Below are 11,963 nucleotides of genomic sequence, written 5' to 3'. Positions count from 1 at the left end.
CTCAGGAGACAGGTAAAGTGGTCTGGTACTCCCATCACTTTAAGAATTTGCCACAGTTTGTTGTGATCCACACAATCAAAGGCTTTAGCGTAGTCAATGAAGCAGAAATAGAGGTTTTTCTGGAATTCTCTTGCTTTCTCCATGATGCAGCGAATGTTGGCGATTTGATCTCTAGTTCCTCTGCCTCTTCTAAACCCAGCTTGTACTTCCGGTAGTTCTCGGTTCGCATACTGCTGAAGCCTAGCTTGTAGGATTTTGAGAATCACCTTGCTGGCATGTGAAATGAGCGCAATTGTGCGGTAGTTTGAACACTCTTTGGCGTTGCCCTTCTTTGGAATTGGAATGTAAACTGACCTTTTCCAGTCTTGTGGCCACTGTTGAGTGTTCCAGATTTGTTGGCATATTGAATGCAGCACTTTAACAGCATCATCTTTTAGGATTTTAAATAACCTGAAATGCAAGAGTTTGTTTACAAGCCAAGAAGATGCATACAGTCAGGAATGAGCGAATTGCTATGTTTGCTGAAATTTTACTGAAAAGGCATTTTAAATGGGGCTTCAACAGTGTCCAAAAGTAGGAATTTGATGCATGAAACTTCATTTTCCTTTCAACTGGAAAAAGCAATCTAGGCACTTAATACATCAGAAACAGATATATTTCACAGTGTTGTGTCACAGGAGTTGCTTATATGTTGTTAAGCTAGAACTGAGCCAACTCCCTTAAAGGGGGGATGATTTACTCAAACATTTTTGCAACCTTTGAAAAACACTCGTGATCTCTGCCAATTTTTCAGTAAGAACTCAAAAGTTAGAGAAGAGTTTGTAAGACTAGGGGAGAAGAAACACATCTCGTTTCTTCAACAAAATGCACTATACAAGTGATGCTCCCTGTTTTGCCACAGTGTTGCAAGAGCAGGCAGTGAACCTGCCCTCAATACATCACAGATAGACAGGAGTGTCCCCAGATTCTCTCTCTGAAATGGTGCTGTTATCTCCCCATGCGAGGACAAAATGGATAGCTACATAGTGTTCTGACATCATGTGACTCACATGATCCCCAACTGGCTGGGATCATAGAGTGGCTGAAGCAGTAGAGTGGGCAGAGTGGCTATAGACAACTGCACACACACAAAAATAGAAATCTGTGAGGTGTGTGTGTATGGTAGGGGGCATTTCATGACACCACCACCCCTTGTACTGAAAATCTGGTATAGCCCTATGTTAAATAGGGAAAGTAATTCTTGTTTGTTTCAGGGACTGCAATATATAAAACTAGGTGCATCAAGAGGTAACTGATAACCCACAAAAGAATCTGCTTCCTCAAAAGCCAACAGCACACACCAGCAGCACACATCAAGCAGAAACTTTTTTTTAAAAAATCCAGCAGATATAGGTGAATAGTTAGCTGAATGAACCAAGTATAATCTCAGCCCTCATGCATTTCAAACAGAAAGCTCTTCATTAAGAGACTATACAGGAAAATACATTTTAAAATATAATGTGCACCAGTAAAAATGACCATCCCCCACCCCCAAATAAAAACGTGTAGAACAGACATTTTTACAAAGAAAACATAACTTATTCATAACAAAATTAAGACATGGGGATAAATAGTACCTCTAAAGTACATTAACAAACTTTAAAAGCTAACCAATTATATAGACGAAATGTCATATACAAAAATAAAACCACACAAGCACTTCAAAACAAAATGAAAACATTTCACTCCCTTATCTTTACTTAGACATCAACTCCCCATGCTCTCTTATTAGTAGGTAATTAGAAATACTTATTAGCACTTTGGTCTATGTTAAGCTTCATTTGCACCTCAGCTTTTAAGACAATTTGAGGGACAGCTGTACTGGATAAACTAGGATTGCAATCCCAGAAACACAAGTTGTCTTGATGTTCTTGCAGTCCCCTTTGGTAAAATGTGTCCCAGATGTAAGATCTTTCTTGCAATAAATAAATAAATAAATTTGAAACGCAAAACAAAAAAGTGCTGCTGCAAGTGAGGCAGTTTTGTTTCACTTTTTTGTCATGTGCAACTGAGTTCAGCTATTCAGCTAACATGCACATTGCCTTCCACCCCACTTCAATTAGGGCATTCAAAGGGAGTCAGACAAAAGAATGCTGGAGAGTAAACTGCACTAGACAGGAATATTTTTAGCAGACACTGAGAGACACTGCTGTGGAAATTCTGCCTCCACATTTATAACTATTGGAAGATTATTATTTTTTAAGTCCCAAAGTAGAAGATACAGTGCAACTGTTTTAAAATAACTTAAAATAGTCCTCTGAAGAATACTTTCAGGGATGATAGACAAACAAACAATGCATTTGCTTCCATCTGTTTTAAACAACATGTGTCTGGAGAAACCTCAAGAACAGAGAACTTAGTCGAAATAGCATCTATAGTTACTTTGTTCACTCATACATAGTGGCTTGATTAATAATAAATGTTTCCTCAGACTACCCAGGACTCTGAACACCCTTGTTACAAAATCACTTAATTAGTTTTTCGAAATAATATCATCAAAATCCAGTTATGATCAAGATAGTGATACATGTTTAAACATCAGTGAAATATAAATATTGTTAAGTGGCAAACACCTTTACTATTTCAAACAAAATATTGACGGTTGAATAGGTGCGCCTTGATCCTATATGTGCTATTAACAATAAAAAAAATTCTAATGATAAACATTAGAAACACTGGTAACATTCTCCAGGCACTCTTCCCTTCACAAAAAGGTACTGTAGTTTTGTGGGAAAACTCTAGGAAGACATTTAAACTTCCAAACAGCACTGATTTTTTCCTGGTTCTAAAGGACTAGCTTTCAGAAAGATACACTAGGCTCTTTCCAAGCTGCAGCTACCAGCAAGCAGTACGTTTCTCATTCAGCCCTGCCCCCATCTTTTTCCGTTCCCCTCCCAGCACTGCGGCAACACAGATGGCAGCAGTGTGACCTCGCTGTTCCTGCCTCCTTGTTTTGATCCTGCAGTCTTGATTGTTCAGGCTAATCCCACACTCTGAGCCTTGGCTGCCAGCCAAAACTGTTATTAATGGCACAAAAGCTTCTCATTCCAGCTACTTTTACATCCGCTAATGCTGTTGTTGCCTTACCCCTACCCCCATTCTAAACTGGAGCTGCAATATCTTTTGCTTAATTTAAAAATATATATTTTTCTGATCATCTTTGCACAATGTAAGAACTTCTGTCATAACTCATAGTTGAATGATTAAGGTAATAATACAGTGGCTAAACAAACAATTTAAGCCTTTATATTTAAAGCTACCTTTCTGTGAAAATTTAGCAACCTGACAGGAACTGATGCAGGTACCAGTCGTTGTGAAGGAAAAAATGCTAAGGAAATAGAAGAAACAACCTTCAAGGCAATGCTCAAAATTACAGTCATTACAAGAAAATCTAAGACAGAACACTCACTCAGGTCAGGGCTGTTTCACCCTTGGCAGTTTACTTGCACCAGCAGAAGAAAAACCAAGTACACTGCCAGCCAACTCTGAAGTTCATGCACCTTGCTATTTTTGCTTCATGTGCACAAGTTGGGCACCTGCTCCTGGTCACAGCTCCTGAATGCGTGTACATCTGGTAACACTTTCAAACACTATTTTGCACGCATTTTCCACTCCACCTGTGTAAGGAAATTAAAGTAAACCTTAATTTTTGTGGTCCTCCATCAGGAAGATTTTTGCCCTCTCATAGAATCATAGAATAGTAGGTTCTACAAGACCATCGAGTCTTGGATTCCTGCATTGAGCAGGGGGTTGTCAGCGCATCCCTGACAGATGGCTGTCCAGCCTCATCTTAAAGCCTCTGTTGTTTTAGGCCACAAAAACTTATGAAAGAATACGGTTGATGCCGACAGCTTAACATTCCAGTTAGCTTAATTCTGAAAGGCTTTAGAGCTATACTTACTTCAGCCTTCATGGTTTGGTCAGATCAGCTGCTGCAGTTCAAGACCTCCTACAGTACACCCTGACAAGGCTCAGGAAAAGTATGATATAGGATCAGGCCTTGTGTTTCTGTTACTCATGTGAAGATTTGTCAAGTAGACATGTTAAGGATTTAATCCTCAACACTCAGTATGTCAATACACACACACACACGTATGTATGTACATATGTACTATTTCCTCTCTAAAATGGAGGACAAATTAGTTTCTGCAATGAAGTAAACAATGAAGACTCTCCCTCCCTGACCCAGAGCCACCAAGATTCTCATTTCAGGTACAAATCTGATTTGCAAACTCTGTTCTAGCCATGGTTAAGAGCCTCCTGGGTAAGCAAGCAACAATGGCAGCACTTCCTTATCCTTGATTCAGTGTATTACAAGCGCTGCATAAGATGCCATGGAGAACAACAGGATCTAAGGACTATTGCTTTTACTATTCCTCCTCCAAAGGCAGACATAGAATAAAGTAGAGAAGTGAAAAGTAGTGTACACTGCCCCAAAGAAATAATGGTTGTGTGGAGAAGCCCTTTACATATTTCCTAAATGTACCCCAAATAAAATGCTTGATGTGGATGCGTTTTCACAAGCAAGAACCAATGAGTCTGGACCTTAATTTTGTTTGTGAACATACAAAATTATCTGGATCAGAACTAGTCAATGTGGTCTTAACAGCAGTGCAAATGAAACATAGCTTTCACATCTTAAAATATGGCAACATCTTGAGGGCATTAAGGGATAAGTATGCATCATTAATTTTTGTGAGCCACCTAGAAAGCTTTGGCTATTGGGTGGTATAAAAATGCAATAAATAAAGAAATCATTTGACAAATCAGAACAGCTTTCCCCTACCTAATGCCTCACATAAGAAGAACCCTGCTGGATCACACTAAAGGCCTATTTAGTTCAACGTTCTGTTTACACAGTGGTTAACCACCTGCCTGTGAGAAGTCCACAAGTATGATAGAAGTGCACTAGCACTTCCCACTCATGTTCCCCAGCAACTGGTATACCAAAGTATACTGCCTCCAACAGTGGAGGAAGCATAAAGCCATCATGACTAGCACCCATTGATTGCCTTACTCCTCTATGAATTTGTCTAATCCCCTTTTAAAGTCATCCAAGTTGGTGGCCATCACTACATCTTGTGGTAGCAAATTCCATAGTTTAGCTATGTGCTGTATGAAGAAGTGCTTCCTTTTATTTGTCCCAAATCTCCCAACATTCATGGGATGATCCTGGGTTCTAGATTCTTTTTTCTAATTATGCCCAACATAGAATTTGCCTTTTTTAAAGCAGCTGCACACTGGGTCAACATTTCCATGGAGCTGTTCACTACAACCCCAAGTTCTCTTTCTTGGTCAGTCACTGCTAGCTCAGATCCCATCCACAATTTTTTGCACCAACGTGCATCACTTTACACTTGCTTAAACTGAACTGCATTTGACATTTTAATGCTCATACTCCCAGTTTGGAGAGATTCTTTAGGAGCTCTTCACAATCCCTTTTTGTTTTAGGGTGCAACCTATGCATGTTTAGACAGAAAAAAGTCCTTCAACTCCCAGCATTCCTTAGCCAACATGCATGATTGCACCCTTAACCACCCTAAATAATCTGATGTCATTAGCAAACCTCACCCTCACTGCTCGTTCCTAATTCTAGTTCAAAGCTCTCCTTCCATCTTTTCAAGCCCAGTTAAGAACAGGATGTGCTGTGGGGATCCAATCATTTGACATTCCCTCTACACTGAAGTACTTCTTCGGTGGGTAGTGCTGAGGATGCTGTGGGGATGGGTACGTGAATTCATAGCAGAATCAGAGACTGAAGCTTAGCCTCCCAAGCCTCAACACTACCCTCTGAAAGCTGAAGTTAACAGACAGCTCATAACTTTCTCTCTGCAAAATTATCAAGGAACAATTTTCTTTTTATAATGAAAGGAGAGATTTCAATATGACAGTTTGAGCCATGACAGTGGAACATACCATCCCAGATTGGGAAGGTCAATTGTACGAAATACCCCCAGCATGCCTGTCACCAAATTATAAAACTGTTGCCTGTCTTTTTTCTATTAATGATTTCTACACCTTGAAGAAAAGCCAAACCAATCTATAACTTCATTATCCAACAACTCACCTACTACCTCCTAGCAGAGGAGAAGCAAACCTTTGACGCAAGCAGGCTCACATGCTGCAGTAATGTGTGCTGAAAGATGAAAGTATTTTCTTTTTCAAAAGGCTGCTCAGATTTTTAAATTAGGCTTGCATGTACGAACACCTAATGTTTGGAACCACTCTCCATGTCAGCAAAGGTCTTGGGTCTGTTTAGGAGAAAGGCTCTGCACTGCTGGAGATTATATCTGAAGTAAAAAATATGAATCATCCAATAGCAGCTACAGATGTCACAGCCAAGACTTTATGCAGCTATACTGATGATTTTCAACAGCTATAGATTTAGCTCATAGGAATTAAAAATACTCTAGAAACATTCACCACCAACTCCTCCAAGTATTTCAGCAATCAAGTGATAGTTTCTCAGGCATGTACGCAATGGTAGCTTTGAACCAGCAGAAACGACTTCCGTTCGCGCATGCTGGGATACCCAATTTTGCTGATAACTCCTAGGAATGTCAGAGAATTCCACCATGGATCTCGGTGAGGCCAAATGCCAGTGCATTCGGCCCCCTGAAATCCGTGGCGGAACGAAGCCCCCACACCCCACGCAAGGCGCGTGAAACGGAGCACTTACCTGCTGCAGTCCGCGCTGACTTGCGAATGGCGGCCGAGCTGTGGCCGCCATTCACTTCCTCATCATAGCTGTGATAGGCTACGTAAATAATTACGTAGCCTATCACAGCTAATGCAGGGACGCCATCTACATCCCTGCAGAGGCCGTGATAGGCTACGTAAATACTTACGTAGCCTATCACGGCAAGCTAAAAAAAAAAAAAAAACAGCGTACACAAATGGCAGCGGCTATGGCAGCTGCCATTTGCGTTCCCTTTTTTTCGCTGTTTTAGCCTACGTAAATATTTACGTAAGCTATTACGGCGAAAAAAAAGGGGAACGCAAATAGCGTAGTGGCCACTATTTGCGTTCCTTTCCCCCCCCGCCATAATAGCTTACGTAAATATTTACGTAGGCTAAAACGGGAAAAAAAAAAGGAACGCAAATGGCGCCTACTACGCTATTTGCGTTCCCTTTTTTTCCTGCCGTAATAGCTTACGTAAATATTTACGTAGGCTAAAACAGTGGAAAAAAAGGGAACGCACATGGCGGCCACTGTGGCTGCCGCCATTTGGGTACGCTGTTGTTGGTTTTGCCTGCAGGCTGCCCAGAGGCTGGATGTCCGGCTGCGGGCAGCCCTGGCTGGCGGCTCCGCAGAATCTCCGCGGAGTGGAGATGGCCGGGTTAGGATTTCGAGGGGAGGTGCGGAGCACCTCCCCCCCACCGCGAATCACCCCGTCGAAAAGGTTAGTGACTTTCGTACATCCCTAATAACCCCTATCCACTGCAGCACTGCACTCCTGCCCCCCTAAAGCTGCTGCTGAGGATTGCTGGGTCCTCCAGAACAGTGTGAAATATGGCACATAGGCCCCAGTTGGTAGAAGGGATTGTTAAAACTGGATGCCCCTTCTGTGAACAAGCTGAAATCCTTTCTGCTAATGCAAGGTACCACTGGATACAACCCTCAGTGCTTCTGGTCACATAGATCACAGATATGTCTTCCTATGCCTGAATTGGGCTCAGTGTTAGGTTAAACTTAGGCAATCCAAAAGCAAGTCAATAAACAGGCAATGGTCAAAGGCACAATTTTACCAGACAAGATTAAGCATTCCAAAAGAGAATTCTGAAGAACAGCCAAGGTCCAAATACAGATAAGCAGTCAGATACAATACACAATCCAAGAAGCAGAGTCAAGCAGGAGTCCAAGGTCAGTAACATGAAAGTTCAATCATGGGGCAAGGTCAATGGTACAAGGTACTGGAGCTGGTAGAAGACATTGTTTTCACCAATGGCTAGACTGATACTGCAAGCCTATATTGCCAGAGCTTCCTGAGTGCCGTCCCGTCCCCAGGCTCAGATGCAGTTCATTACAGGCCTTGCTCCTGAGGAGTCCCTTTGTCTTGAGGAATCCTTTCTATCTGAGTGCTTCTTCTTAAAGGAGCCCTACTGGCCTGCCTCTTGAGGCAACATTCTTGGGGGCTAGATGGTCACCTAGCCTCTGCCTCAGAGGTGGAACTCCCCTCCTCCTGCGGGGATGGAACCATGGTCATTTAACCTGAGGGGCCAGACTCCTCCAAGTCTCCTGCCATGGGTGGCTCCTCAGTTTTGACCATCTCTGGGAGTTCTAGCTCCTCCTCAGAAGATTCCTCCAGCGGGGGCATGACAAGATAACATCCAAGTTAGCATGCACAAGATCATTTAAAACAGCCTTGTAAAGAAGCCCAGAAAAGCAACCAGCCAAAAAACATTTTTACTAGACTGCTAAGAAGCTAGTAGCCTCTGTTTCCATGCTAGCAGTGGAGGAGAAGCCCCTAGTATGGAAAAACAGGCAAGTAAAAAAAAAACTTTTTTAAAAGGCAGGAGAAGTCTGCCACGGTAACCTGCTATACCTACTACTACAGCCTGTTATGGTTTCAGCCTCTCAGACAGGATTATTCTGTGTCCTTGCTTTATGTGTACTGTATGGATTCCATAACCCATTCAATTTTGTTGATTAGACATGTCTTCCCAAAAAAAATCTATCATCCTCTAAACGAAAATTGCTCCCCTTTCTTCCTCTTTTAGCCTTTTAAATAATTTGAAATGTACCCCAAACATTTAAGTGCTTACAAACTCATGACATCCCTACCTATGCCTGAAATTAGAAGCTTTCCTCCTTTAAAGAAAGGTGTTTTATTTGGGGAACGGTAAGGTGTGTAAGATTGTTTTAGAATCCAGGCTGCAGATGTATAAAGTCTGCTTTGACCTCAAAGTGATAGCTTCCTGGAAGTCTAAGAAACTTAACCCAATATAATGAAACCAGAGTTTCAGCATCCTTGGATCATTCATATGCACAGCCTTGGAGTGCTCCTGAATACATTACTGAGCCAGACTTCAGCAGTGGCCATGACGCCTTTTCTCTCTGATGCAGACCTAATTAGCATCATTCATTCCTTCATTACACAGGAGATACAAAAATAAATTCTATATAATCCCATAGCCTCTGTGTAGTGCTTTCTGAGTTGGGTCTAAAAGTGCTCGGCAAACAATGGTTTAAGCTTCAGTACACCCTGTGATAGAGAAGCTCTGTTTGCAGGGGAAAGGGAAAATGAGTCAGGTAAAAACGACTTGTTCTCAACACCGCAACAGTCTAACTGCAAGCAAAGCTATGTTCCATCTCTTGAAATGTGCTATCATGGCCAATTCATGTTACTTGTATGGTATAAACTGCAGCTATTTCTCTGTGGCTGGGATCCCATGCCACAGCAGGCCTAATGCTGGTGGCCATCACATCTTGTGAATAGTTTAACTGTGCACTGTGTGAGGAAGTACTTCCTTTTATCTGTCTTGAATCTCCCACCATTCAGCTTTATTGGATAAAGCCAAGTTCTAGTTTTATGAAGGAAGGAAACATCAGTCGAGGTTTTCCACACCTTGGATAGTTTTATACACCTCTATCATGTCTACCTTATTCACCATTTTTCTAAACAAAAAATTTATTTATTTATTTATTTCATTTCTATACCGCCCAATAGCCGAAGCTCTCTGGGCGGTTCACAAAAACTAAAACCAAACAACACACAATAAAACAATTTAAAATATACAGAACATTAAAACCACAATATAACAATACAACCACAATAAAACCTAGCAGCAGTGCAGGAGTTTAAAATACAGATTTAAAACAGCAAAGATAAAAATTTAGAAAGCTAAAATGCTAAAATGCCTGGGAAAATAAAAAGGTCTTCACCTGGCGCCGAAAAGAGTACAATGTAGGCGCCAGGCGAACCTCACTAGGGAGCTCATTCCAGAGCCGGGGTGCCACAACAGAAAAAGCCCTCCTCCTAGTAGCCACCCGCCTCACTTCCTTTGGCAGGGGCTCACGGAGAAGGGCCGCTGATGATGATCTTAAGGTCCGGGCAGGCACATATGGGAGGAGGCGATCCTTCAGGTAACCTGGCCCCAAGCCGTTAAGGGCTTTGAATGTTAACACCAGCACTTTGAATCGGGACCGGAAATGGACCGGCAGCCAGTGCAGCTGGAAAAGTACTGGCGTAATATGAGCTCGCTAGCCAGTCCCTGTTAACAATCTTGCTGCCCTATTTTGGACCAGCTGAAGTTTCCGGACCGTTTTCAAAGGCAGCCCCACATAAAACGCATTGCAGTAATCCAGACGAGAAGTTATCAGAGCATGGATAACTGTAGCTAGGCTATCTCTGTCCAGATAAGGGCATAGTTGGTATACCAGCCTAAGCTGATAAAAAGTGCTCCGTGCCACTGAGTTCACCTGTGCGTCAAGTGACAGTTCTGGATCCAAGAGCACCCCCAAACTACGAACCTGATCCTTTAGGGGGAGTGCAACCCCCTCCAGAACAGGTTGAGTATCACCTAGCCGGGCAGACGAACCACCCACTAACAGTACCTCCGTCTTGTCTGGATTGAGTTTCAGTTTATTAGCCCTCATCCAGTCCATTACCGTGCCCAGGCACTGGTTCAGAACAGCCACTGCCTCACCTGGTTTTGATGAGAAAGAGAGGTAGAGCTGGGTGTCATCCGCATATTGATGGCACCTCAGCCCACACCTCCGGATAACCTCCCCCAGCGGTTTCATGTAGATGTTAAACAGCATGGGGGATAGAATAGAGCCCTGTGGAACCCCATGGCACAATTGCCATGGCACAGAGCAATAATCCCCCAGCACCACCTTCTGGAATCGGCCATCCAAGTAGGAGCGGAACCACTGTAGTGCAGTGCCTCCAACTCCCAACCCAGACAACCTATCCAGAAGGATACCATGGTCGATGGTATCGAAAGCCGCTGAGAGGTCCAGGAGAATCAACAGGGTCGCACTTCCCCTGTCCCTCTCCCAGCAGAGGTCATCCCACAGGGCGACCAAGGCAGTTTCCGTTCCAAAACCAGGCCTGAAGCCCGACTGAAATGGATCTAGATAATCCGTTTCATTCAAGAGTGCCTGGAGCTGTCCTACAACCACCCGCTCAAGCACCTTGCCCAGGAAGGGGATGTTGGCCACTGGCCTATAATTGTTAACATCCTCTGGGTCCAGGTTAGGCTTTTTCAGGAGTGGTCTAATTACTGCCTCTTTTAAAGCGGCAGGCACCACTCCCTCTCTCAAGGAGGAATTTACAACCTCCTGGACCCAGCCGGACAACCCCTCCTTGTTTGATTTAATAAGCCATGAAGGGCAAGGGTCAAGCACACAAGTGGTCGATCGGACTTGGCCAAGCACCTTGTCTGCATCCTCAGGCCTCAGTAACTGAAACTCATCCAATAAAACTGGACCAGACGGTGCTCTGAACGCCTCTACCAATGGAACTGCATTAATCGTGGTGTCCAATTCATGACGAATCTGAGTGACTTTATCCTCAAAGTGCAGCGCAAACTCGTCACAGCGTGCTACCGAGGGTTCCACCGTCTCTCTCCCTGGCCCAGAATGTAACAGGCCGCGAACCACTCGGAAAAGCTCCGCCGGGTGACACTGAGAAGATGCAATGCTGGTGGAAAAGAACTGCCTCTTTGCCACCCTCACCGCCACAGAGTAGGCTTGATAGTGGGCTCTGACCTGTGTTCGGTCAGATTCAGCACGAGTTTTCCTCCACCTGCGTTCTAGCCGTCTCCCCTCTTGCTTCATTGCCCTCAGCTCAGGTGTATACCAAGGAGCTGGCCGGGTTACAAAATCATTGTAACCTTTCCTCATAGAAGAATTGCGCCAGCTGCGGTCATGTCAGTTGTCTTTTTCTGCACAAACTCTGTAGTATCTTTTTTGAGGT

General features: G+C 43.3%; 1 protein-coding gene across 25 annotated transcripts in view; it reads right to left on the bottom strand.

The window, feature by feature from the left end:
* ANKRD11 (ankyrin repeat domain 11) overlaps positions 1-11,963 on the bottom strand; it is a 262,296-nt gene that overhangs the window by 148,807 nt on the left and 101,526 nt on the right. For 15 of the 25 annotated variants that reach the window (XR_014784698.1, XR_014784699.1, XM_084812699.1 and 12 more), the window contains one exon: positions 3,449-3,656. The exons of 8 other annotated variants lie outside the window; for them this stretch is intronic. The gene's annotated coding sequence lies outside the window, so the exon portion shown is untranslated. The remainder of the gene's footprint in view (positions 1-3,448; positions 3,657-11,963) is intronic. 2 more of the 25 variants (XM_084812700.1, XM_084812713.1) reach the window with 1 other exon arrangement.

The sequence above is a fragment of the Heloderma suspectum genome, chromosome 8 (assembly GCF_057233095.1).
Source record: "Heloderma suspectum isolate Gila_16-S chromosome 8, 16-S_ref, whole genome shotgun sequence".
Classification (NCBI taxonomy): domain Eukaryota; kingdom Metazoa; phylum Chordata; class Lepidosauria; order Squamata; family Helodermatidae; genus Heloderma; species Heloderma suspectum.
This window is presented reverse-complemented; position numbering and strand designations above follow the sequence as displayed.